Source organism: Chiroxiphia lanceolata, chromosome 2, assembly GCF_009829145.1.
Source record: "Chiroxiphia lanceolata isolate bChiLan1 chromosome 2, bChiLan1.pri, whole genome shotgun sequence".
Lineage (NCBI taxonomy): Eukaryota > Metazoa > Chordata > Aves > Passeriformes > Pipridae > Chiroxiphia > Chiroxiphia lanceolata.
Genome location: NC_045638.1, coordinates 108,871,229 through 108,894,641, shown reverse-complemented (window position 1 = coordinate 108,894,641; position 23,413 = coordinate 108,871,229). Strand labels below are relative to the sequence as shown.

Below are 23,413 nucleotides of genomic sequence, written 5' to 3'. Positions count from 1 at the left end.
GTAATGGTAACATCTGCATGTTACTTATAGTCCAAAATAGCTTAGCAAGAACAAAACATGAATTCTTGTGCTATATGTGGCCCAATCTAACAATACAGAGCAACACTCCAATTTCACCCAGGAACCAGCTTCAATAAATCATTTGCTTTTCATGGCCCACCACACACGTGCTGGGTGATTTACAGGTAAGCACCAAGCCTGTCACCCTGTGCTCTCCAGTAATAGTGTCCCCATGGAACTCCCCGCCTGACCACTTGTCACATCTACCCACGCTCACCTGTAAATCAGTCACTGCTGGAGGGGGGAAACTCAACAGGCCACTACTCCCTGCTCTTTGAAGTTCTTCCTGCTACAGAGCTGGGTGAGCCACACACGTGCTCATGTCTTGCCAGCGATGCTGCAGGACTTAACCCATGGCTGGTACCCATGTGCACTGACACAGGAGGAGGGAGGAGTCACGACAGGTTGGCTTCTGCTGCCCAGGAGGAGATGGCATGAGGGCAATGCACTTGCAGTACTTCAGCATGAATTGCTAGCCCGACTTGGGCAGACCTCTGGATGCCCTGGAATGCCAACTTCCATTCTGAAAAGGTGTTGAGTCTTTACTCAAGTAGGATGGAGGGCATCTGACACTTAACCACAAGCCATAATAACAGAGCACCTTTGTCTTCCCATTCTTAGATGTGGATGCCAAGCCAGAATTCACTTGACCAAATGAAGATGTTTACAGTGTAGGTGTCTGTATCTGAACAGGTCATGTTAGTCTTCTTTACACCCCGTGGGAAGAACCAGGCTCTTCTACTGAACTCATGTCTAAAGGAGGTCAAATGAATCACACTCTAAAAGTGCCTGCTCCTGTTCCCTGCCTGGCATGAGTTCTACAGGATTCCCGTTTCTCTTAGCTGAATAATATCAGGTCTTCCCCCCACCTTTCACTCAAGAGTTAGACATCTATAACAAAGGTGAGACAAATCCTGCACTGCCCTACCACCATCTTAATCCTCTCAGTTTAAAAACCAGCAGCAAAACACTGATTGTGTAAGTTCTCAGCATTTCCCCCTCAATACCCTGCTCCTGGGTAACACCAGTTCTTCACATAACTGCTCTTAGTTACATGACACCAACTAATGCACTTATTTCAACATTATTCATCAGTTTGAACTTATTCCTTCAGCACTTCTCTCTTCAAATGTCATAGGCATTGCCTGATTCTGGGTAGTAACTCTTCTCATTAGCACAGAAACTTCCTTTCTTTGTTACCAGTCTTCAAAAAAGACTTACCAAAAGATCTTACCCTTTAGGTGTGACCTATATATTTTCTTCTACTTTACTTCCTTAAGCCTTTTTTTTCACTTTGTTTTACACTTAAAAAAAAGTATTATCCAAAATCTGCCAAAACCACTGAATCTTTAGTTGACTTTGAATCAAGCTACCTGATTAAGTTTATCACCTTATATCTTTTTCCTTAAGAGTTCTCATTTTTATTGGATAGTCAAGAACTAAAGCTATGAATATTCTCAAGTTCTCTAATTCTACTTCTGATTTATTTCCTAACCTTTTCCAGAAACAAGTAACTTTTTTTTCTCCTCCTTATTTCTAATCTCTGATTCCTCTTCTTTCTTCTTCCCAAAGATCTCCAGAATCCAGACTGACAGGAAAAGGGTTAAAAATGTGTTCAGGAAAGGGAAGTGGTTAGATTTTTTATTATCCTGACCAAAGCAGACATGCAAGTTGAACTCCCTCATTCTGTAGGACCTGAGCAAAAAGAGACATGATATAGAGATGCTGTGAACTAATAAGTATTAGTTACCTAACGCTTAAAATGAAATTTCTCTCCCCTCTTCCTTCCTCATATCCTTCTATAACCACAGTCATCTTGGCTGGCTGTTGGGCATTTGCCAACAAACCTTCAGACATCTCACAGTAGCTGCAGACCAGAGCTTTTCCAGGCCCAAGTTATGACTGTATTTATATTCCAACAGTTGGCTCCAGCTTTGGTGTGCAGTTGCCATGGAGCGCTCCAGACAAAATCCCTCCTCCTCAAAACTACTTTTGCTCCTGAACCTTTCCCTTCACCAAACTGACCAAGCTCATGGAAAATGGCATGGTTGGGAAAAAGCACCCAACACCTTTGCATGGGGCAAAGCAGGCCCTACTACAGCCTGTTTAGCTGAGGCCTGGGGATGGTGCTTTAAGCTTAAAGCACTTGGGTTTAATGGTTTGACCATTAAATGGGTTCCTTTCCCAGCAGGAAGGAAGCTTTCCATGCCTGGCAATGAACTGTAGAGTCTTCCACACAGCTGAAAGAAAACAGCACTTATCTAAATTTAACTTGCCATAGTTTCAAACAGTCTGTGTGAGGAAACATCTTTTGCTTTCATTTCATGTAAAACATTCAATTAAATTCTCTCAGGAAAAAAGCCCTTACGGATAAAGGCATATGTGCTATTTTTTCCTTCAAATATATCTCATTTATCTTCCCACACGACTCAAGTGGAAAAGTCTTAGTGTAGAGATTACAAACTCACATTAACCTACCTTTCTTCAGGGGCAAAGGAGAACAGGAGAAGCACTGAGCAATTCCTCATCTCCATGGGCAAAGAAATAAGATAGGCCTGGCACTGAGCCCTCCAGGCAAGCCGACTCCACCACACCAGGTTGGGAGCACATTTCACAGTCAAAAGTACTTCTCGAAGAACTTCCTGCCAATGGCTACTTGACATGAAAAACTAGGATGATCTAGGTCAAGTATCCCAGTTGACATTAATTGCTATGTTGGATCAAAAAGGCAGGCAGCCTCTCAGCCGGAGCTCAAGTCACATTAGGCTTAAAAGCAACCGAGGCCAAAACCTTGAACTGTACCCAGAAGCCAAAAGGAAGCCAACACGGCTGTTGAAGAACTGCCCGAGCATGTTCTTACCACTCATGCCCTCTCCACGCAGGCAGTTGCCGACTGGAGCTTGGGAGCACTGACCAAGGCACAGCCTCGAGAACAGGCAAGCCCGGAGCCTCACGGGGAGGTTGCACTCAGAGACAGCCTCTGTGACATGCAACCTCTTGGGGACACTCTTCTGTGTCCTGATGCAGAAGGCTGGGAGCCTGCTGGCTGTACATACCTCAGAAAAACAGCAGATTACAAAACACTTCGATAAAAGGACAGATGAAACGCTCCAGTGACTGGTAAACTATAGTTCTACCTGCCTCCAGTGCTTAATCTCTGTTTGCTGCTGCTTTTATCTCTAGGACCTCTGAAGGCAAAGCACGTGTAATGTCCAACCAGAAAGGAAAGATGACCTGGAAAAGCAAGTCATCTTTTTATTGACCAGAGCACAAGACCAAGTGACTCTCAGTTACCCAGAGAATTCAATGAGTGTTTTAGAACACAATGCCTGAGAGTGTTGGCTGGAAAGTAGTCAAAAGCTATCACTGTTGAAAAGGCCAAAACCAGAAAAAAGGAATTAAAAACCTGAAACATTCATCTGATAACAAACACCTCAGGTAACTTTTAATTTACATTTTTAAGGGATGATGACTGATTAGGAACAGTAGTAATTTTGAGAATGCACCTTACTCAATCAAACAAGACAGAGAATTCAAATTCACATTTTCAGTCCCAGAGTTATCATCATGGCCAATGCCAAGGAGGTCAGATTTTAGAAAAACCACACCATGTGAAGGGTATCTCCTTCCACATATTCTTCCAATTATTTCCAGAAATGTCTTACAGTAGAGGATGCCTTACAGTACAGTTTTCAGGTACATAATGAGTTCATGAAAAGAAAAGGCAATTCCATGAGCCCTTTCAATTAATATATTTTTCCCAAGCTACAGTTGAAATATAAAACAACCAGGGGCTCATCTTACTCATCCACATAGCTTGAACAACACAGCCTCTTATACAACAGACATAAAAGGAACAGATTAATTTTTAAAGAGCAAAAGATGAAAATATATAGTTGTACTCCGTAACTCATAGCAGGTTTCCAAATTGTAATCAATATTTTCCTTTGCATTTAAGCACTCCTGAATCTTAATGCTTTTTAAATGTCCAAGCGCCAGAAATAATAATTTTATTATAGATAACCATATGTGATTAGAGTCTGACTGTAGTTTCTGAAGTTCTTTGCAAACTCAATACAGGCTAAGTACCCATTTGTATTGTTATAAAACTTCTTTACAGCGCTGTAATACAATAGCTCAAGCAGCAGACTCTGAGCTAATATTTAGCATATAACCTGATAACCCTGTGTAGACCCAAACACAGCTGGAAAACCAAAAGTCTACATCAAGTCTAACAATATTTGTATTATTTTATTAAAGAGTTTAAGAATACTGGTATCAAAATAACTTTTCAAAGCAGGAAAAATATTTGGAAGAAGTAACTTATCAGTCAATTCAACTATTCAACAATTGCAGCACGTGCAGTACTATGGGCCATTGACAGGTCAGTTAGTCCAGTGACAACAAAAAGACTTTTTACCCCCCAAATACAAGCTCTTTAGCCAATAAAGATACCTAACACTTTGTCCAAATTTTCTGAATAAGTTTTGGGCCAAATGCTAAACCATGACAAGGATAATTTTCTAAAACCCTAGCCCGTGTCATTTAAAATAAACAAATTAATAATAAACAACAACAAAACCAACCCTAACCTAACAACAACAACAAAAAACCCAATTTAAAACATATTTACTTAAGAAGTTGTGGGGTTTTTTTCTGTTCTATACAGTAGATACTGCTGCAGATCCAGGTAGGGAATAAAATACTCAAATACTGTAACAGTCAAAATTAACCCTAAAAAGTACTTGTAGCAAGAAGCACATAGCCTTTTTCCCTGTAAGCCAACAGGAAGCACCACAGTCTGCTAGCATGACTGGGAGAAAGCCTGGTGACCCTCCCAGCAATTACAAACTAGAGCAGATCTTTCCCATGTCCATTGGGACATTAGGAAAAGGTTCCTCACTGAGAGGACGGTCGGTCACTGGAAGGCTCCCCAGGGAAGTGGTGACAGCATCAAGCCTGCCAGAGTTCAAGGAGCATCTGGACGATGCTCTTGGTCACGTGGGTTAGCGTTAGGTCATCTTGCAAGGAGGAGGGAGTTGGACTCCAGGAGCCTTATGGGGGCCTTCCAACTCAACATATTCTATGAGTTTATTCCAGTATTTTCGCTCAACGAAATGCTGATAACCTATTGAGACTTTTCAAAAGGCTTTTTTGATTTGGAAATTCCCATCGAGCTTTTTCTGCTCCTGCATTCACAGAAGGACACCAATACTCTGTGAAAGATCTCCTGGAGCCTGCAAAGCAAAGCTCTGGAACACTACATATTGAACAAGGATTACCTACACAAATTCCTAATGCAAACAACAGCTGCATAGATTAAAGATTGAAATGAGTGGTCTTCAATAAATTCTTTTTTATATGTTTGTTTGTGAGAGTTGGTTTGTTTGTTTAAATTAGTTTTGATTACAAATGCATTGAGAAGTTAATGTAGCAATATATGCCTTTTCATAAAACACTAGGCTAGAACAGTCACTTATTAACCATAGCAGAGTTGTATTTTACAATGAAAGAATGTGGCACATGAGTCAGGTTTCTAATTTAATAAAACTTCTTTTAGGAAAACTAGAGTATAGTACCTCAGAAACCTGACTCAAAAAGATCCTCTACTTAAATACCTGCTTATGTGTTTTCTTTACTTTGGAAAATTGCTAAAAATACATAAAATAGGAAAAGGAAGACAAAACAAAGAGGGGAGGGAAAACCAGAAAGCTTCCAACACTGATGTAATCTCTTAGAAGGAATCAGTCTATTTGTTCAGAGAATCATCTAACATATATATCTGTGTTTTGATTAATCTATATCTCGCTCCACTTCTTGATCATCTGCAAGCAGGCTTTGGTGAGCCTACTGAGGGAGGAGGCAGTAATAAAATAAATTTTAAAAAGATCATTACTTCCAGTCCTCTGCTTTCCTTTACTTCCACTAGTACTCTCTTTCCTCATCCTGCAGTAAGCTGGCTCAGGAAATGAAGAGGGCACAAATATTTATGTTTTTAATAAGACAAATAATTGCACCTCCTTAAACTGCTCCCAACAGGGTAATACCACAGCCTATGCCTGTACCAGTGAAGTGGCAGCATGGATGGGCCAGGGACAAGACTTCCCTGCTCGGTGAAATCAACCTGTAATATCAATCTGTGTATTTGGTCTGTATACATAAGGATCCACTCTTATTATTCTCTTTTATTTCCATATCTAATTAAGTGAATATGCTCAAGTTTTCCCTCACATATGTTATGTCATCCTTTGCGCAAGCAAAATCTCACATTGTTTGACACTGGTTTAAAATGAAAATTGATTAGCAAAGGTTAGATAACAACCACTGATAACAGTGAACCCATCACACAGGTAACAGAGCTTCTGCCTCTATATGATGAAGTCAAGTAAGAGAGGGACTCTAATTCCTCAGACTAAAGCACAGGTCAGGTTCTTGTTGCCTTCTAATCTCCAAGTCTAGCAAGAAGAGAGAAAAACATAAAAAACAAAAATAAGATTATTTATTCCATTTGTTTCTGAATAAAGACTAAGGTAAGAGGGTTACCTGTTGTCTTACCTAGTCTTAGTTTTCTCCCTGCCTGCTCCACAGATTAAACTCATGCAATGCACTGCCAAGATGATAGTACCATTCTTGCTAGTTCTATGTAAGCATCTTTTCTAGTATTCTTTTGTTAAATAATGCCTCCATGCAACTACAGCCAAGTGTTTTATCAGTGCTAGACTCAAGGAATGCTGGCACAAGCCTGCGGGACCCTGGGATGGCTCTCTTGCCACAGACTTCCTTTTTGGATGCTCTGTCTTACTTAAGACTCCACACACTTTAGTTCCACACTTGTAAAATGTTAACAGTCCCATTCTTACCCCGTTTTAGTGTGTGCATGTGGTTTTATGCTCCAAAACACAGTGGAGTGCTATTTTCAGCTGCCACTTCTGAGCTCATGTATCACAGAACAATCATTAGCATATGAAAACCACAGCCAGACTTGGGGGGTAGAATCACTTGTTCCCTGGATATAATCTACTCCTTCCAGGAAAAGGAAAGAACAATAACCAAACAATCAACCCACAAGAGACTGTACAGTTTCACCAGTTTTCACAATGAGCCCCCCTGGAATCAGTGCATGGTACAGTGAAGGGACAGACTGTCCTCCTTGGAAAAGGCATATTTGCTGCAATTTAGCTGTTAAAAGGAACAACTAAAATAAGTGTTAGTTAGCATACTAAAATCAGCATTAATTGGTCACAAACTCAACCTTTACCTCTAAAAAAGAGCTCACTTTATACAGGCAGTAGGGCTATTTCCCCTAAATTTAGGCATGTTCCACTTTAATCTGATGTTCTCTCACAGTGTCAAAGCTTACTAGAAGCACAGGAAACACTGAAAGCAAACCAGGACAGGTTTCCCTCAGAACCAGAATGAATATTTTTAAGCATCAGAAACATGCAATTTGGCATGTTGAGAGAGATGCACACTGCTATCCCTTTAAAAAGTCTCTTTTAGGACCAAAATATTTTATGTTCTCTTTTTCACACGTATATGTTCACACGCTCTGATCTATTTTTAGAATGTCCTTCCTAGATTAATTTTTAAACTCAAGTTTGGATACTTTTTACCCTCTCTGCCCAGATATCCCTGTTGAGCCTGTCTGTTCCATTACTGGAGGCAGCAAGGCCGTGGAAGTCAGTCTGCCACAGGTTTGCATCCCACCCTTTTCCACTAAAAGCAATAAAAACAACGCAGGGAGAGAGTCACCCTTATATACAGGAACAGGGCACAGCACTTACAGGGCAAGAGCCGTAACTTCCTACAGCATGCATGCTATTATATGTACTTTCTGTCACAGTAGATGACAGTAAGCCACCTCATTAAATGCTGCAAGGCTTAAAAGGAAGGAAAAAACAGCACTGTTCCCCAACTTTCACCAAAAAAAAAAAGAAAAAAAAGAGTATAACAGCATACCTGCCTTCATCCTCTTAGGCTTGACAGTATCTCTAACAGAATAAACCCGCAACAGACTTTACAGTATAAGTACATAACTAAACCTTCTGGTAGTTTTCTCTTTACTAGATATAATACAACTTCTACAGCTTTACCTATGCCACTTCACGAATGTGACAATATTAACCAAAGTCTGTTTATATACTTTTATTTAGAAGGGTCTCGTACCTGAAAGTTTGTATACATCACACATCATTTTGAAAGGAAACAGAAACTTCAGTTCAGAGACTTCAGACAACCAGTGATGTCAGTGTGAACTATTAAGAAGTAAGTTGCTTCAGACTAAGCCAGTTCTTCCTATTCCACTTACAAACAGCTGGGAAAAATGATGTAATGGTGATTAAAAGGTGGTGTGGGGAGAGGAGTTTACTTTACATAAGATAATCAATGAGCAATTTCTGTGGACCAAAATTCAAGCTGACCTAAGTTCAGAGTTCTGTTGTTTACATGTGTAGTCCCAAGGCGTGGTAAACAGCACTTCTAAACCGAGAGGAAGCTGTGCCTACAGACCACACGGTATCAAAATATTCAGCGCGGGTCAAATCCAACAGGAGACAAATCTCTTGGCTGTATAATGGTCACTGAACTCCTCCAACAAACCACTTACACATTTCCAGAAGAAAATGTTTTCTACAGATTACACAGGAGCAATCTGCAAAGACTAAACAGCACACACAAGGTAAGCGAGGAGAGCTAATAAAGGCATATTGAAGATATTACACTTTTTTCTTCTCTTCTGTGATCTCATTTTAGTAATTATCAGTTATCTCTACATATCTTAAGCGACTTACTTGTAAATAACAAATACAGGAACACACTGCTGGAACACACCAGCACCAGTGCACACAGGAGTAGTCAGAATTCAGGAAAGTGAGTTTATCAATTATGTTTGTATTTGCACAGTTTTAATATAGTCTAGTGATTAAATCAAAAATGAGAATAGTAAGGATATTTGCCCTTATCTTAATTAGTAAAGCTGTTTATGCAGAATGAAAGGTAACCATGTCTTTGTTTCTCCATCTCATTTTTATTTATTACAACTGAAGAGTATTGCATTATTTGTACTTTTCAAATGACGAGAAGCCTCCAAACACAGTTTTTGCAGAAATGGTACTTGGAAGGGACACATTAAGAAATTCCACATTTAATCCATCCAAGTGAGACCAGTTCTATCCAGAAAAAGTAAAGGCTTTCACCCATCAAAAAGATTTGAAAGCATACAAAATAAATACAATTTTCCCTCCCTCCCCCCGAACTTCTATCAATATTTCCTCCCCTGAACTTCTACAAGTAAATCTCATCACTACAAGTTCAATTACATCATAAGATGGCCCTCTTCCTTAATGCTTCCAAATAAGAATGTATAAGGTCATTTGATAGAGGGCTTAATTAGAGAATATAAATCAGGACTAAAAACCAACCAACCAAAAAAAAAAAAACAGAGCCCCAAAACCGACAACATCCCAAAAGCCAACCAGGGTATGTGCTTCACCCCAGGGAAGAAGACAGGTGTTCAAAACTGTAAAAATGGTTCCCATCCATTATTTCCCTCCTAGTCTTAAGAGTATTTGATGTTCCTAGTATCATGAGCCCTACTATACCTGTTGTCACGTGCCCTTCCCATGGTCTTTCTCCAATCTACAGGTTTGATACTGCAACATTCAGAAATATTTCAATATCTTAAGTTATCTTCCTGAATTATTTAAACAACCACTGCTATTTCTACAATCCAGGATATCTTGTCAGTTCTCTGAACCCTGCAGATGATCTCCACATGACACAGGCAAGCTTTTTAATTTAAAAAAAATAAATTAAAAATTAAAAATAATACACATAAAGCAGCTGCATCTCCAAGTAACTCTCTTTGCTCAGGAAGGAAGGGCAGCAGGTGAGGTCACAACACACTCTGACTTATGCCATTCCCCTACAGGGAAGGGACCTCCTGCAGAGGGATGGAACAGGTCGCCACGGTCAAGCAGCACTGCCATGGATAAACCTGACGAAGTCCACCTGCCACAGCACCAAGCAATAAGCTAACAAAAATTAGATCAGATAGCAGACTTACAAGTGTTTATAGCCCATGACTCAACTTTCCCTCCTGTACAGTGACCTTTACAGAGGACAGGGAAAGGAGACGAGCATGCTTATATGTTAAATTCATACAATCCATTATCCAAAAGAGTAACTGATATCTGAGGCTCTAAATCTACTTAGGAAGCAGAACTGCAATGGCCTACGATATCCCCAAAAGGCCACAACAGAGGAAATTTGATTGTTTTTGTGTCCCTGGTACCTTGTGAAGCATGCACCATTTTTCTCAAAAAATAACAACAAAGTCATAAGGTAGGAGACACAGAAATAGCGTGATCATCAGCACAAAGAGGATATTTTAAGACCTGCTTTAATGCTCAAGTTCAAGTTTTGCAGAGACAGAATAAAGCTGATATTTACCTAGGCAAGACATCAGAGCTAGGGGAACCATACAGCATTGTAACCAGAAATACTCAGTATTACCCCAAAAATAGTGTCCAAATACTGTTCATCTCCCCGTCACACACTAGAATACTCAGAAAACAAAACCAGAGAAGGGCAAGGCAGAAGTGAAATTGCCTGGAAAGCCTGAAGGGCACACTGAACAGACCCTTCTTCCATTAAGGAAATTCACAACAGAAAATGACTAATGGTAATACTTGAGGTCCAGAAGATAAAGTTTGGCAAAGTGACCTTTTATGCATTTTAGATCAAAAACCAGTTTGGTCATATGCGTGCTGAGACAGCCTTGGGCATATGACAAACTAGCTTAAAAAAAAAAAAGTTTGTGAGCAAGCACTTAAGACAGCTGTGTTCAAGAGTTATATTCAAAAAACATGATCAAACTTTCACGTTTGCTATTGTAATCCAAGAGCCAGAGTTCAGTAAACAGTAAATGCGATTCTGCACAACCTTGTTATCTTTCCATCTCGACAGTTAAACCCTATGTGAAGGCGTGCAAAGAGGTTACAAAATGCTATCAGCACAGTTTATTAAATGTTCCTTTTGCATCTATTCTGTAGCAGGATAAAACTTAAGGTAGCAGAGACTTAAAATACCAATAAGTTGAGAGGACGAGGACCGATTCTTGAGAAATCATCTTGACCTCCAGAGGCAAGGGGAAATTATTCTTCAAGAAATTCTGCACTCTTACGTGGCCACTGCTGAGCAGTTTGGAGCAGGTTTGCTCTTTGTTAGCAAAGCAACAGTGAATGGCAAAAGTGCATAGATTCTTCCCTTATTTTCCATAAATAGGACCCAGAGTAGCAGATTAATGGGATTTTTCAGCTGATTTTGCCTTTCCACCTCATAACCACACACCTCTAGAGATACATTATTCAGGGAGTTCTAGGACTTTTAACATGTGATCTTGGAATTCAGGGGGAATTTTGGCCTTAATGAAGTCAACAGCACCATTCCTTCCAATTTCAAAGGTGAAGGATTTCACACTGATATGTGGTGCTCCACCTCCCCTGGTCCCGAAGCCTCAAGCTTTACTGGGAGTTTTACTTTTATTTAAGCTCCCTATAGTTTGCCCACGCGAAACTTTTGCAGAGCTGTAGTTCTTTAATACCTTGAATTTCTGCACAGAGAAAAAGCTACACGCTTTTTTCCTCAAGAGATTTCTTTTAAGAAAAGAGGTCTTTTGGCAAAAGGGTTTACAGGAATAACATGCAACCAAGGAGAGGACTCCAGAAAAGCATTACATTTAATCTACCCACAACTTAAGTGAAATATCACCTAATCAGTTCTAAGTTATCTATCTTCTGAAAGCACCTTGAAATCACTTTAAGTTATGGTTGTTATTATAAATTCAAGAAAAATCAAGCTACTGTCCTATCTGCACAATTAGGAAGCACAGGATAGAAGCTAAAACCTTCAGCTCTTGCAAACATGGGAGGGGAAATGTGCTCTTGAGTTTGAGTTACAAGGTATCTTGTCCAAAAGCTAGAAACAGTCAAATAAGACCATTCACTGAATTAATGAGTGTTTAAAGCATATTTTCATCGTTGCACAGTTACTTTAGCACAGAAAAATTGAGTAAGCAGAAGAAAGTTAGCTACCTCAACAGCAAGGAGCCCACACACTACTCTTGGTTAGATGAGAAAAATTACAAAAGCAACTACTCTGCAAAATAGGGCCAACACAGCCAGCAGCCCTTGTTGCCCAAATGGTTCCAGAAGAGCTGTGAAGAAAGAGTTGTGTTCAAGTTTCACATAGGTTAGTCCTTCCCACCAAACTCACTCCAGTACAGGATTGGCAGAACACCCTCGCTTGGACACCCCACTCCACCAGAGATGTCTGCTTCCCCATCTGGGAGCTACATTCCTACAAAAATTGTCACAAACGGAAGATGAAAAAGGTGTGGGGAAAAGTTCTTTTTTGGTCTTTTTGTTCTGTTTAACAGGACGCTTCTCATATACTCACCTTTTTGCCAACTACAAAAACTCCTGAGTGGAGAAAAAAACCCACCCACACTCAGGCAAGCAATTTTTTTCCATAAACGATAAGCAAAACAACTACAGTCAAACAAAGTTGAAGGCTACTGACAAGAAAATAGAGGCCTAGGCCCTGTTCTTTCTGCTGCCTGAGAAATGAAGGCAGAAACCAGTATTGTTCTTCCCTGCTGCTTTTTCACTGTATTTTGGCAGCAGTGGGAATAAAGACAAAAGCAGCACCAAAGAACAAAGTGTGAATCTAATTCGTGCAAAAATAGGGAGCGGGAACAAAAGACAGAGTAGAAGTGGATGGACTACTTATAGCAATTATTGTCAAATATTTTTGCACTTCCTTCCTTAATGTAGCTCCTTTAATATACAAAGACCTACAAATAGTTCTGAGAGGTTCCCTTTGTAAAAGGAGGAGAAAGGAAAACTGTAATAAGACTATGCAATGAAGATAAATTTTCCCAATAATGCAAGCTACAGGAAACACATGGAGGTCAAATAAAACTATTATTTGCCTTTTCAAACACTATTTTCTTCAGCTGCTAAATAAAAACATTATGAAGCCATTTTACACAGTGAAATTTAACCTTATATTAACCTTCCATATTAAGTAAACAAACCTTTCTAGCCAATAAGCATCATTGTGAACTCTCCAAGATGATAAGCAATACCTTAATTACATTCATTTACATGACTTTGAAATTGTTCCAGACCAAAGTCGACAACTACAAGGTCAAAGAGCATGGAAATCTAAAGTAAGGAGAAATCCATAGTTGGTCAGTTAACACAAGCATGGTGCAGCATCCTTTCTAACCCAGTTTGCAAAGGGTTAGGGATACCAACCAAGTACTTGCCTTTTCATCAATTACATTAAAAAAGCAAATCCTCTGATACACCAAAGACTGAGAGTGCTCTTTTTTTTTTCTTTGAAGACTATTCAAAGTTGAAAACAATGGACACTTCAGAATTGTTTTTAATGCCTAATGGCCAATTAAGCTGCATGAATCTTAAGCAAACGTTTTATAATATTCTAACTGAAAAACACAGCAAATATAATTTTGAAAAATGCATCCACATCACCGACAACTACTGAATATTTGGTATAGTGCCATTATACTCTGCAACACTACACTGACTAGTTTTGTTGAGATTTATCCTATGAGGCAAGTGGAACAACAGAGGAGAAGCCACCATACTGATTCCACATCACTGTACTTCATGAACTGCACAGACTCACAGAGAAGTCCCAGCCCCAAAAAACTGCTGCCTAGACTTACGTTCTCATCAACAAGACTAGAACTAAATCCTTAAGATATGAGGAGAAAACGCCCTGTGTTTAGTCCTAAGCACAACTCTTAGTGTGCTACATGAAAACCTTTATTATTTGGTCCGTGCCAGACTTAAAAGTGGGAAATGCTAATAATGCTCAAACAGCTATTACAAACTTTTAACAGTGACTGTTGCAAGAAACTTGATGAAGCATGTTCTACTCTGGAACAGTAGAAAAGCAGACACAGAGTCCATCCCATTCCCAAGACATTAGATAATGGCTCAGGTATGATCAATAGCAATTAAATTAGCCAAAAGAGAGAACACATGCATGCTGCACTAATGGATCATTTCAGGATTACATTTTGCATATTGTAACAATGAAACTATTACAAATATATAGAAAAATCTGAAGTACAGCTTTTGGATTTAGGCAGTCCCATATCAGTGCAATGCAGCTGACAATATTTTCTTTGTATTAAATTAGATAAATCTCCCTGCACCTTACTTTACTAGCCAAGCACTTTTTACACAACTCTCAAGCCAACAACCTTCTGCAATTTAAGTATGATTTAGTGCAAGAGAAGCAATGAGTATTATAAAATTTATGCTTGTTCACCTTCTCTCCCCACAGAGAAGGGCAAGACGTTTTTTCATGTAAATATGTATTAGATCCAAATCATTTAAATAGATATTATTCCATAGAGAACATGATGTTGCATATGCCCATTTCAGCTCCAAGTTACTAAATAAACTGCAAGATAATGATGTTGCCTTGCTCATCTTAAAGGACACTGAAAATATTTCTAGGCATTTCAAACATAAGTAAAAGACTTTCACAAGAAAAAAGAAAAACTAGGGTGGCTCTAACAAAGCTAGATAAGGTGAAGACAAGTTACTGACAAATTAGGAAATCTCCAGGAATAGGTTACAACTGCTACAGCAAAAGTATAGCTCAGGTACATGGAGCAGTCTTTGCAGCATGAATAGCAAGTCATTACCATCTCCCACTTTTAAATGGAGCAAGGGAAAGATAATCATGTTTGCAAAGAGAAAAACCAAGAAACTTTAAACAGGTGACTAATTCTAAAAGTTAATGTTGGAATGTTAAATGCAAGGTGCTAAATGCTAATTTGACTCTAATATGTCTCAGTTATATTTAGCTACAAGTGTCACTGCTTCAATGAAAGAGAATGAGAAAGGGAATAGGGAAAACTTAGTCTTAAAAATGAGAGCTTTAAGCACTACTTTTAAGTGAATGCACATATCTCACTGCTTTTCACAAAACACAACAGAAGTTAATCAGCATGTTACCACAAAATACATGTTTAGTTAACAATTTATTTTTAAATCATGTATTTATTTAAAGTGAGGAAGACTGTCATTGGGCTTGAAGCTATCACATATCATTTGGGCCACAGTCAGTTATCTTACAATACAGTCTGACCTCTACTTGATTTTAAAATAGGATAATCACCTTCAACTATGTATGAACCTTGAACATTATCAAAAACAGTTTTATTGCATCAACGATTTATTAATAGTCTTATATTAATAGTAATGTAACTTTGACTTTACAAAGTCATAAAGATGACGAGAAACACAGTCAAGGCTTACTGTGCTACCTATTTTATTTTAGGCTTCTAAGGCAACCTCATGACACAATCAGAAAGACTATCCTGAAAGTAAGAGTTCCAAAGAAAAAACAATAAGAATACGCATGTATTGTCCCAGTTCAACAACAGAGCAGGAAGGATACAGACAGCATAATGAGTTCAGACAAACACCGAAACCTTTCAAGTACCAAAATTCTCCTCTAGCCAGCTGTGCTTGGAAGTGGAAAACTGCTCGTGCTGAGACAGGTAACGTCTGGACAAGCACAGAAGAGCGACAGCCATAAAGAAGAGGCGTGAGCCTTAGGCAGGAGTGCACTAAAGCCACGTTCCCCTTCCAAGCAAAGCACTGCAAAACGCCCAAAGCCTACAGGCTCACATTCAAAACAAACCCGACGGAGGAGGAAACGTTCCTCCCAGACCTTTCTGGTTCAAAACACTTGCCGCAGCAGCCCCGCCGCGTTCCCTGCACTGAACAGCCACTTTTATAGCTGTTAGCCCCATTACACCACAGTTGACAGTTTAAACAAAGAGCAACTAAGAAAGTACAATATTCTATAACTGGCATTTACGGCATCGGCCTTGGACTTCTAATCTTTACCAGACGGGCACACAAATCAATCTATCAGCTCATAAAGGTATGCTTTTTAACCTCTAAAACAGATGGGATTGGCCAGAAACGTCTGGCATGTCAAACTGCTAATCACTGCTGCCCTTTGCACAAAATAACCCACTTAAGTTGAGGCATGGTTGCACTGTAACAGACATTAGTCTGTGGGAAACCCATTTAACTGTCACATACTCCCGCCACTCTTGCTCTCCCTTAATTAAGCCTAATGCCTTATGCTTTGACCTTTTGTTCTAGCCTATTAACCCTATCTAGTACAAGTTCAAATATGTTAAACTTAAAAGTTTGCTGTAAAATATTAAATGCCAAGCTACAGAAAGAATGAGGGACGCTTCTCTACCCTGGAAGTTACCAACTCCTCTACCAAATTTCCTTGGCAGACAAAATGGAAGAACTACGTTAGTCCCCAGTGATAAAATATGTCCAAACACTAATCAGTTTCACAAAAAAAAAAAAGTGGAGTTGCTTCCACTTGCACAGCCTACTTTTTCCTCTTCAGAGGAGAGAAGAGGGTGAAGAAAAAAAAAAAGTGAAACTTCTATTTGCAGCTTCATATCCTCAGGCTTTCAGGTTTTTATCCACCAAGAAAAGCACATGCTATCAGCCAAGATCATATTACACTCATTTGCTGTTCTCCGAAACCTATCATTAAAAATAAGACATAATTGGTTTACAGTGACCAATTTCTCCTCAATTAAAGGTTGCCTCTGCTAACCTTGCTCACACTGAGTCACCATCTTATTCTTTTCACAAGATAGTCACACTTAATATTAGTTTTTAATTGTCATCTGTAGCTTCTCATGATTTGCATCTTTTGAAGTTCCTGAGACTTGCATAGACTTAAATAACGACATAATTTATGAACTTTAGCTCACTGACACACACTTTTCCTTTGATAAAAGCTCACCTTAAGCATGACTGCATTCCATCCCTCTCTCCCACTTCACGAAGGTTTACACAGCATCAAGTCCAGCAGTTATGTTCCTAAAGCAGTACTCTTTTGCAGAAAGACCAGAACTCTAGACTTAAAACAAGCAGTCTAATTCCAGTGACAAAAACAAACCTCTTGTCAAGACACTACTGCATTCCACATTAAAACTATTTACGTGTGCAATGAAAACTTGGTATACCAACACAGGTATTCTACAATTAGTGCTTATAACCAGTAAACAAACCTATTCCCCACTCCAAAAAAATAACCAAGACGTAGCACATAACTGTTTTCTAATGTTGGTTAGAAACAGAAGATGGAATGCAAACCTTGCCAGGATTACCAGCCAGGTATACACTGATAAACATGTTTTCTCAAATCTTTAGTTTAACCACCTTAGTTACTAAGTTGAATACTTGGTGCAACATCCTTGTTTACAGCTTAAGCTTCTGCAACTCTGACTAAACAGAACTGCTTTTAAACAGAGGCAACAATCTTGAAACAAAGCTTTTAATTACTTTAACTGTTTCTGAAGAACTGAAAGACTTCTAAAAGCCTGTTGCCACAAAAGCCACTGTCTACTAAGTTCTGTTTAAGCTCTATAAGAGACCATCTGCTGCTGATCAAAACAATCTCAAGTTTTAAGCAGCTAATTAATTAATTATGTTTTAATTCCAAAGTGCCTATCTCAGTGATTCTGAGACCAGCAAGTAACACAATTAACTTTTCTGTTAAATACAATTGCTCAGACAACTAAGATGCACTACAGAAATGGTAGACTTCTTTTTCTGAAAAGTCAAATGGGAAATGTCATGGGGAAAAAAATGGATATCATCTTAATTTCCCTTTATTTCCAAAACACTGATTCTGGATAAATCCAAACCACCTATATTTAAAAAGTACATATATTTTATAAGGATTTCACTTTGCTCTATTCTATTGCGTTGGAGATGCTCAAACTGCGCTACACAGACCAACACTGTATTCAAATAAAGTCAAGCAACACATGGATTTATTAAAATAAGAGAAAAATACATCCTTGCATCTGCAATCTGTGTCATTACAACAGATATGCAAGAAGTTCTGCAGGCTGGGATTTCGTATGACTGCCTCCAGCTTCTAGACCTTCCCTACAAACACTCAAAAAGTTGCCACTGGAGGCAATGCAAATGAGTCCTAAGAGAGACCAGAAACAAAACAACAACTGCTTGTCAACCATTACATGCCCAAATTGTATTCTTTATGCTCAGCAGCATTCTCAAGTTCTTAGGCACGCATGTAGGCCCACCGAGGACAGTGGGGCTACTCAAGTGAATAAAATTACTCACAAACCAAAGTGCATATACATAAGCAATCACTGGACAACACTCAGGGAATTCTTCTCTGGTATCAAAGAAAAACAGGATTTAGGAAATGGGAACCAAGGGAGCAGATCCGAACAAAATGACAGTGATGCTACATGTCTGCAAGCCACTGTAACGTAATATCTAATAATGATTTTACTGGGATGGTCCCTTGCCACAGAAGCTCAGTTTGGATCTGTTTTATTTAAAAAAAGAGAGGGTAACACAGTAAGTTTTTCTTAATCTTCTCTTTCACTCTGAAATTACATATAAATCAAGTTCTTCGCTATTTAGCTGCTACCTCCCAAATAAGTAGGTTAAATCTTCAGGACTTACCAGTGAATTGCAGACAAAAAGTTCAAACATTACAAAAATATTTATTTCTCTTTAATCAGCACACACACATACACACACACAAAAAAAAAAGAAGTCTTAGAGTAAAAGACAGGGATTAACTTGAAAATTTATCACTTCAAAACATATTATAATCCCAAACAGCTTATACATGGCACATGTCTGACAGCTTTGGCAAGACAAAGAAGAAACCCCAAAACAAAGAGACAAGGTAAATAACCCAAACAAATTATTTACCTTGAATGTGGTCCCATCCGGAAAGCTCTTCCTTCAGGAGTCCAAGGATGTGTTAATTTTCTTCCTCAACAATTTCATGCTCGATCTGGAAAGAACAGCAGAAATGGCGCTATGAAAGTCTGCATAGCAAGTTTTCCTACCTAATACTGCCTCCATCTACTTTCTTACTGTTGGTGTAACAGAAAGCCATGCTTTATTTTGGTTTGTAAGAACTGCAAATAACAATTTTATTTCGGAAAAACATGTAGGTCTGAACTTCAGAAATCAAAACCTTCCAAACAGAACCATCAGTGAAACCAGCAGAAACAACTCACATTGTCTAGACTTGTATTGACTAAGTGAACAGTATTTCTGCAAGAACAAAATCACATTCAACTCTGAAAGCCCCAGCCCTCTTTCTCTTCCTTTCATTCAAAAAACAGCTGTGACATGAAAGTCCTCCTTCCTATGTAGTGATTAGTGTTTAACACTTCAAAGTTCCACCTATGAACATCAAAATAGTTTTTTAAAAGGACTATTAATTTACACATACATAAGGAAAAGACAAAAGTACAGTAAAACAGGTGAGTGTAATGCTAAATGCCACAGAATTAGTTAGAAAAAACAAAACCAGTAGAAATTATATTTGGTTTTGAGACATAAGAATTAAATAGTATATGACACTATAATTAGAACATCTTATCCATCACAAGCACCACCTTAAAAATTCTCACCACTTCTCTATTATTCCTAAGTGAAATTTCACTAAATGTCGCAAAATTCAGATTGTCCAGATCGTTCTTATTTCTACTATTTCACCACTGTTGTTGTAACGAGCATTGCTATTAAAGGTTACGTTACAGCTTCTGTCACGAAGTTACCACCCAAGCAGCAAGCTTATTATGCATAAAGAGTCAAATTTAACTGCAATAAAATGTATTTAAAAAACAATAAAATACAATAGACCTTCTCCACTGTTTAGCCGAACTTTCCCCCACTCCTCTCGCTTGGCAGAGGTAGACTTCCTCCCCTTATTTCAACACCTTTAGCTTCTGCTCCAATAAAAAATGCATGCAAAAGCTTTTTAAACACAGAATTTCTCTAGCACCAAGGATCCCACAGGTGGGTACAGGTGCATAGGATGGAGGGGGCAGAGTGGGAATGGTGTGTGCTGGGGGCACATCTCAGCACTTCCCCCTCCACAAAACCACTTGGGCTCAAAGTCAGCTTAGAGTAAACTTCTAACTCTGACCACTGCAATGTGCCTGCTACCTGGGAGAAGAGATACAGGTGTTGATAGATGGGTCATCATCAGAAAAAAAACCCAACCTATTCAAAGACTTCAGGTACATGAAATAACAGCAGCACGCTGGACTACTGCCAGCATCAAGATCCAACAAAAGATACTTAACAACAGAGCCAATTAAGCTGAAAAATAAGTAAATACCCTGAAATACTACATGCAGATACTGTTGCAAATCCTTCTCCTATACACATCATAAAATCAAAAGACAATTTGCACTACAGAACAGTAGGCAAGCCTCAATATTTGTATTCATTTAGGGGAAAAAAGAAACATCTACCATTGCAGTCAAAATAAACAGAGAAATGTCGGGTATAGTGATAATAAACATAGGTAATAAACACAGTTCAAAGCCCTCTCAACTCCATTTTGCTGAATGGGGAAATAAGCTGGACGTGGAATCTTTTGTGGCCAAAGGAAGAACAGGACAAGAGCTCCTGCAGAGCAGAAAAAAGTAGCACTTCTAAGAAAACATCCTCATCTTCTCAAGTCAACCTAATTTGAGAAAAAATAGTTAATTCCAGTATTACTGTTCTATACTATAGAATACTAAGAATGATCTATACTATCTATAGATGTAGACAAAATGTTTTTCACCACTGACAAGGGAGTGGATGTAAGTATTCCTCCTTCCAAGATTTCTACCTAGTAGGTAAAAACATAAAATAAAACACAAAAAACCCACCCCACACAGTATTGCCATCAAGGTTCAATGTACAGACAGGCTTTGCTTTAGGTCAGCACTAAACAGTCTTTTCTGTATTGTTGCAAGTAACTAAAAAGGTTTATGGAAATTCAGAGAAAATAGAACAAAAGAATTTGTTATTTCTGGAGAAGTTTCATATTCTTTTTTTAAGAATTTTTTTAAAAATTAAGAAAAAAAAAGGCTTTTCTAGAATAATACTTTATTCCCAAAAACTTCACATATGGATTAGTTGCTTTGCATACCTTATAGTTTTTTGAATGTTGATTTGTTTTGCCTTATGAACTGCCAAAAGCAGGACAGGTGATGACATGAACGATGCCTACAAGACAACCTCCTGCGGCAAGAATGATCATTTCTTTCTACCTCTGAGGCAAGCCCTGCTTTCTACATCACTGAAAAGACCTTTTCAGTTCCCTTTCCCTCTCTATTTTCACAGTGGGATGGGGCACAGGGAAGAAGCAGAAAGCATGCAGCCATGAATCTTAAAGTTCACTTTAAAAAAATCAGTATCAGAGCAACATTATCACTCAGGACAAACGAGAACAAAAATACTGTTCACATGTGAGCAAGACATACTGCTTGGACACATTTCAGCACAGAACTTCATTAAGTGCTTTGTGGGACACATTAAATTCTTCCTTATTTGTTTTCAAATTATAGTTTCAAAGACTGAAACGCATTTTGCATCTAGCACCTGATCTCTCACGAGGATTCCCTCACAACTTCCTTTCTTAGAGGAGGAAGATCAACCCCTCAGAAGTCTTTCCCAATACCAAGTTTCTTTTCTATGCTAAACTCAGCATCTTAGAAACCAGAAACTAACAGAAGATCTGTAGCTTCTTTTTTTTTTATCTGATTTTGTCTATAAGCAAAATTGGTTTTCCTCTGCTGAAGACAATGGTATTTCAGTGGTATGAAAACAGTTTCACTCAAGATAGGCAATTAACCGGGTGCAATGAGCTCCAATAACAATTTAATTATGACTATATATGACTATGCCAAAAGGGTTTGACCCAAGCTAAGATGTCTAGCAACTGCTTCTTCCCCTTTCTACACATGAATATTTATTTACGTGAATTTTAGTTCCCATTCTCCTTCTTCAACCATCAAGCCAAGTGACCTGCAACAGACAGCCAAATAAATTACCAAATTAATTCTTTCAAGTGCTAAATAGATCCGTTAGCACTTCCAAGTATTTGAAATAAATAATCCAGAAACACTAAAGAGCAGGCATTCATCTTTACCAAAAGGATCCCTCTGCCCACTTTTCCCAAGGCAGAGCTTCCCACTGGGAAACGCAGGAAAGTTTCCATGTGGTCACAGATGTCCACCCAACCACTGCCTGCCAACCACTGTATGCTGTTTTCTAACCCTGTAATATCCAAAAGTGATGCCACAAGCCTTTCCTCACAACTCTTTGCCCCAGGCAGGCCAGCACAGCTCAGTTACTGTCCTTATCATTTTGGCCTGTTGGCAGGAAGACAGAGCAAACCACAAGTGCTGTTACCATTAACCTTCTTGTTTTTAGGTTAAAGCTGTTTAGACAAAATGTCAAGTTTACACTTTTTATCTTTTTTGTACATTTGTACATATTCTTTCACACCTTTTCCTCCTGTTCAGGCTTCACTTCCTACCTATGTACCTTTCTGCTTGCCAGTCATTAAACCCCTCCTCAGGGGTAATGGTTTATGCTTCAAAATCTGCAATTCTTGTCCCAAAATGGAATTCATCCTTTTTTAATCCACAGGACAGCCATCCAATTAATCCTGCCTACTGCTCATCACCCAGCCTATCGTTCAACACATGGGAGATGAGCCAAGACCTGCCCTGCCTGCAAGCCCCATGCATGGGAGGGGAGCCACCAAAGCCCCACTGGAAAAGAGGCTTGTGCTCCCACACCAGGCACCCATTTGGGAACCCCACGCTCTCCCCAGGCTCTCTTCTGGATCCCCTCCACTCCCAAAACATTCATATGTAGGGAAAAAAAAGAACCCAACCACAAGCCATTTGGGTTTTAGGTTCAGGCAACCTCTGAAGGGCTATTCTAAAATTAACAAAAAATATTACAGACCCCACGTATTCTCTGATAGCCCTACAAAGAGGTGTCAAACATAGCCCTGGAGCAGGACAAATGACTGGGAGAAATGCAACACCCTGGCTTTGCCTTGGGTAAGTTTATGCATGTGCTTGGCACAACACAAAACAGTTTATCTTTTAATACAGTAACATCCTGCACTGTCACTGGTAAAGTTGACAGTGCTCTCACTGCTAACAGTAAAGCTGGTATTACAGAAACCTTTTGCCAATGTTCAAAGCCAGAAAAACTAAGTTAGCTCTGAAATGACCAAACAAGCTTCAAGCAAGCAAGCTTTTGCCAATTCTTTTAAACAATCACACATTAAGGAAAACTACAGACAAATACAATCACTATAAAGTTAATTCATGTTTAAGTTCTATAACTTTCACTGAATCACTAAAAAAACATTAAACATTTCCTTGATGCCTTTTATGGAA

The 23,413-nt window shown here is 38.9% G+C and overlaps 1 protein-coding gene across 6 annotated transcripts in view; it reads right to left on the bottom strand.

The window, feature by feature from the left end:
* The window catches only part of NRIP1 (nuclear receptor interacting protein 1), a 142,212-nt gene that overhangs the window by 49,279 nt on the left and 69,520 nt on the right, over positions 1-23,413 (bottom strand). For all 6 annotated transcript variants that reach the window (XM_032678715.1, XM_032678713.1, XM_032678714.1 and 3 more), the window contains one exon: positions 18,912-18,996. The gene's annotated coding sequence lies outside the window, so the exon portion shown is untranslated. The remainder of the gene's footprint in view (positions 1-18,911; positions 18,997-23,413) is intronic.